Source organism: Arachis duranensis, chromosome 5, assembly GCF_000817695.3.
Source record: "Arachis duranensis cultivar V14167 chromosome 5, aradu.V14167.gnm2.J7QH, whole genome shotgun sequence".
In the NCBI taxonomy this organism is placed as follows: domain Eukaryota; kingdom Viridiplantae; phylum Streptophyta; class Magnoliopsida; order Fabales; family Fabaceae; genus Arachis; species Arachis duranensis.
The window spans coordinates 51,029,647-51,035,196 of record NC_029776.3 but is presented as its reverse complement, the minus strand read 5'-3'; the positions used below and the strand labels follow the sequence as shown (position 1 = coordinate 51,035,196).

Sequence of the window (5,550 nt, the reverse complement as noted above, 5' to 3'; positions counted from 1 at the left end):
AAGTTTTACAAGAACTCAATTAGAACATGGGTCATACTTCCGTTCCACCCATATTCATAAAATAAAGAGCGAAAATAATTATTGAAATATAAATCTAAACATGGATTAAATTAGAAAGATCAAACGAATAAATCCATACAAATAGACAGAGCTCCTAACCTTAACAATGGAGGATTAGTTGCTCATGGTTCAGAGAAGAAAAATAAAGGTTCTAGTAAAAAAATGTACTGTGTCTGAATGTACTGAGTTTTTTTCTGATGCCATCTAAATTCCTATTTATAACTAATCCTAATAATTTTAAAATCTAATATCCAAAAATTAAGATAATATCTTTTCCTAATTTAAAATCAAATTTTAATTTAAATCAGAATTAACTAACTACTCTGCATCTTGTAACGTGGGGACCACTTGGCTTAACTGGATCTGCGCCTAACTTGGGTGCTAAAATGGGGCCCAGAAATCACCCCTCAGCGTTTTTTGCGTTTCTGCACGTGGCGCATGTCACGCGTGCGTGTCGATGGTCTTCTTCGGAAGTCATGCGGACGCGTCAGTCATGCACACGCGTCGCTGTGCAATTCTTCAAATCACGCGTACGCGTCGGTCACGCGCACGCGTCGCCATAGAAAGCTCCAAATCACGCGTACGCGTCAGGCACGCGTACGCGTCACTCCTCGCTGCCATCTCTTTTGATTCTTGTGCTGCAGAAACTCCATCAAATTCCGCCGAATGCTACCTAAAATAAAAAAAATTTTAAAAGACTCAAAGTAACATCCATAATGGCTAAAATATAATTAATTCTTAATTAAACTCAGCAATTTAAGTGCAAATTCACTAGGAAAAGATAGACAAGATGTTCACGCATCACCTAGACCTTCATCACTTATGTATTTTCAACGGTGGAGTTTCTACACCTCATAGATTAAGGTGTGGAGCTCTACTGTTCCTCATGAATTAATGGAATTACTACTGTTTTCTATTCAATTTAAGCTTATTCTTATTCCAAGATATTCATTCGCACTTCAACATGATGAATGTGATGATCAAGTGACACTTATCACCATTCTCAACTTATGAACGCGTGTCTGACAACCACTTCCGTTCTACTTGAAAACAAGCTTGAATGTATATCTCTTAGATCTATCATCAACGATTCACATCATCTCTCCTGACAACAGAGCATCTGAATTTGAGATTAGAATCTTCGTGGTATAGGCTAGAATCAATAGACAGCATTCCTGAGATCCAAAAAGTCTAAACCTTGTCTGTGGTATTCCGAGTAGGATCTGGGAAGGGATGACTGTGAAGGAGCTTCAAACTCACAAATGTTGGGCACAGTGACAGTGTGCAAAAGGATCTATGGATCCTATTCCAACACAAGTGGGAACCGACAGATGATTAGCCATGCGGTAGCTGTGCCTGGTATTTTTCATCCGAGACGAGAAATTTGACAGTTGATTAGCCATACAGAAACTGTAGAGGACCATTTTCACTGAGAGGACGGATGGTAGCCATTGACAATGGTGATCCCTGAACATACAGCTTGCCATGGAAGGGAGTATGAATGACTGGATGAAGGCAGTAGGAAAGCAGAGATTCAGAAGGAACAAAGCATCTCCATACGCTTATCTGAAATTCCCACCAATGAATTACATAAGTATCTCTATCTCACTTTATGTTTTATTTAACTTTTAATTATCAAAACTTCATAACCATTTGAATTTGCCCGACTGAGATTTACATGATGATCATAGCTTGCTACAAGCCGACAATCTCCGTGGGATCGACCCTTACACACGTAAGGTATTACTTGGATGACCCAGTGCACTTGTTGGTTAGTTGTATCGGAGTTGTGAATAACGATTTAGTGTGACCATGTTTTTGTCGCCATTTCCAAGGAGCAAACAATTCCATGCACCAAGCTTTTGGTGCCGTTGCCGGGTATTGTTCGAGTTTGGACAACTGACGGTTCATCTTGTTGCTCAGATTAGGTAATTTTGGACAAGCTTTTCATTTATTTTGTTCTTCAGAATTTTTAAGAATAAATTCTAGAGTTTCAGATGATGCTTTTATCATCACAGGAGCTAGTTGATTCCCATCAATTTGGCTGTTGCATGTAATAGCCTGCTGAAGCTTGGCTAGCCATGTCTAATCTTTTTAAACTGAACCTTTAGACTAACATTGCATGATTCCTGGAATTTGTATTAAGAATTTTGAATTTCTTTATTTTCTTTTTCAAAATAATTTTTGAAAAAAAATACAAAAAAATTTTAAAAATCATAAAATAAAAATATTTTTGTGTCTCTTGTTTAAGTCTAGAGTCAAATTTTAAGTTTGGTGTCAATTGCATGTTTTTATTTTTCTAGCATTCTTCGAAAATTCATGCATTGTGTTCTTCATTAATCTTCAAGTTGTTCTTGATGATTTTCTTTGTCTGATCTTTAAATTCTCTTGTTTTGTACTTTTTTGTTGTTTCTCATGTGCATTCTCAGTTTGTTAGTGTCTCTAGTATGAAAATTTCTAAGTTTGGTGTCTTGCATGTCTTTCTTTTCTTAAAAATTTTCAAAAATATGTTCTTGATGTTCATCACGATCTTCATAGTGTTCTTGATGTTCATATTGACATTCAAAGTGTTCTTGCATGCATTCCTTGTTTTGATCTTAGTTTTTCATGTTTAATCTCATTCTATTATTTTTCTCTCTCATCATTAAAAATTCAAAAAAAAATTATTCAAAATTATGTCTTTTCAAGTCAAGAATATAGAGAATTGAAGATTCAGAACATACAGTAGAGAAATTACAGAGAAAAAGCTGGGCGTTCAAAACACCCAGAAAAGAAGGATTTCTGGCGTTTAACGCCTAAGGAGGTAGCCAAGTGGGCGTTAAACGCCAGAATGGATACCATTCTGGGCGTTTAATGCCAGGATAACACCAAGGAGGTAATTTTATTTTCAATTCAAATCTTTTTCAATTTTTCAAGTTTTAAAACTAATTTTTCAAAATCATATCTTTTTCATATCCTCTCCTATCAATCATATCTTTTTCAAAATCAAATATTTTTCATTTTTCTTTTTAATATTTTCAAAAATTTTAAAAATTAATTTTCAAAATATTTTTCTTATTCTTATTTCATATTTTTGAAAACCTTGCTAACAATTAAGGATTTGAGTAAAAAAATTTCAAGTTTGTTACTTTCTTATTAAGAAATGTTCAATCTTTAAATTCTAGAATCATATCTTTTAGTTTCCTGTCAGTCAAGTAATCAACTTTAATTTAAAAATCAAATCTTTTTCAATCATATCTTTTCAAACACATCTTTTTCAATCATATCTTTTTAAATTAAATCTTTTTAAATTATATCTTTTTCAAATTTTAATTTCAAAATTTTTTTCTAACTTCTTATCTTTTCAAAACTTACTATTTCTTACCTTTTTCACAACCACCTAACTACTTTTTCACTTCTTAATTTTCGAAAACCACTAACAACTTTTTCAAAAATCTTTTTAATTAACTAATTTTTTTAAACTCTAATTTTATTTTACTCCTTTCTTAATTTTCGAACGCTAACTAATTTTTAAAATAAAAACAAAAATATTTTTCCTTTTTCTTTTATTCAATATTCGAATTTCTTCTCTCTCCCATCTCTTTCTATTTAATCACTAACACTTATCCTCCTTTAATAATTCGGACCCCCTCCCTCTCTATAAGTTCGAATTCCTCTATCTACCTCATCCTTCTATTCTTCTTTTCCTCTGACATATCAAGGAATCTCTATACTGTGACATAGAGGATTCCATACTTTCTTTGTTTTCTTCTCTTTCATATGAGTAGAAACAAAGATAAAGGCATTCTTTTTGAAGTTGATCTTGAACCTGAAAGGACTTTGAAGAGGAAGCTAAGAGAAGCTAAAGCATAACTCTCTGGAGAGGACCTGACAGAAATTTTCAAAAAAGAAGAAGACATGGCAGCCGAAAATAACAACAATGCCAACAATGCAAGGAAGATGCTTGGTGACTATGCTGCACCAACTTCCAACTTCTATGGAAGAAGCATCTCAATTCCTGCCATTGGAGTAAATAACTTTGAGCTTAAGCCTCAATTAGTTTCTCTAATGCAGCAGAATTGTAAGTTTCATGGACTTCCATCAGAAGATCCTCATAAGTTCTTATCTGAATTCTTGCTGATTTGTGATACTGTTTAGACCAATGGGGTTGATCCCGAGGTCTACAGACTTATGCTTTTCCCTTTTGCTGTAAGAGACAGAGTTAGAACATGGTTGGACTCACAACCTAGAGAAAGCCTAAACTCTTGGGACAAGCTGGTCAATGCTTTCTTGACCAAATTCTTTCCACCTCAAAAGATGAGTAAGCTCAGAGTGGATGTCCAAACTTTCAGACAGAAGGAAGGTGAATCCCTCTATGAAGCTTAGGAAAGATACAAGTAATTAACCAAAAGGTGTCCTTCTCACATGTTTCCAGAATGGAGCATCATATATATATTCTATGATGGTCTGTCTGAGTTATCCAAGATGTCATTGGACCATTTTGCGGGTGGATCTCTTCACCTAAAAACGCCTGCAGAAGCCCAGAAACTCATTGAAATGGTTGCAAATAACCAGTTCATGTACACTTCTGAAAGAAATTCTGTGAATAATGGGACGACTCAGAAGAAAGGAGTTCTTGAGATTGATACTCTGAATGCCATATTGGCTCAGAACAAAATATTGACTCAACAAGTCAATATGATTTCTCAGAATCCGATTGGATTGCAAGCTGCATCGGGCAGTTCTAAAGAAGCCTCCTTGGTGCACGAAATTGCAATCACACTTTTTGCAATCCGCACAACTAACCAGCAAGTGCACTGGGTCGTCCAAGTAATACCTTAGGTGAGTAAGGGTTGAATCCCACGGAGATTATTGGATTGAAGCAAGCTATGTTTATTTTATTAATCTTAGTTAGGATACCAATAGGATTCTTTAGCCTCGTATAAAGTAAAAAGGGCATAAAATAAATAGTTGTTACTTTAATAATGGAGATATGTTGGAGTTTTGGAGATGCTTTGTCATCTGAATTTCAACTTTTCCTTGAAATCCTTTTTCCACACGCAAGGTTCCTTCCATGGCAAGCTCTATGTAGGGTGTCACCGTTGTCAATGGCTACTTCCCATCCTCTCAGTGAAAATGGTCCAAATGCTCTGTCACAGCACGACTAATCATCTATCGGTTCTCAATCAGGTTAGAATAGAATCGATTGATTCTTTTGCGTCTGTCACTAACGCCCAGCCTTCAGGAGTTTGAAGCTCGTCACAGTCATTCAATCCCAGAATCCTACTCGGAATACCACAAACAAGGTTTAGACCTTCCGGATTCTCATGGATGCCGCCATCAATCCGGCTTATACCACGAAGATTCTGATTAAGGAATCTAAGAGATACTCATTCAATCTGATGTAGAACAGAGGTGGTTGTCAGGCACACGTTCATGGATTGAGGAAGGTGATGAGTATCACTGATCATCACCTTCTCCATAATTAAGCGCGAATGAACATCTTAGATA

The 5,550-nt window shown here is 35.5% G+C and overlaps 1 non-coding gene across 1 annotated transcript; it reads right to left on the bottom strand.

Annotated features, from left to right (window-relative positions):
• Positions 1-4,362: 4,362 nt before the first annotated feature.
• On the bottom strand, positions 4,363-4,470 carry LOC127747920 (small nucleolar RNA R71). The gene has a single exon (XR_008009866.1). It is a non-coding gene; the product is annotated as a small nucleolar RNA R71 (small nucleolar RNA).
• Positions 4,471-5,550: the final 1,080 nt, after the last annotated feature.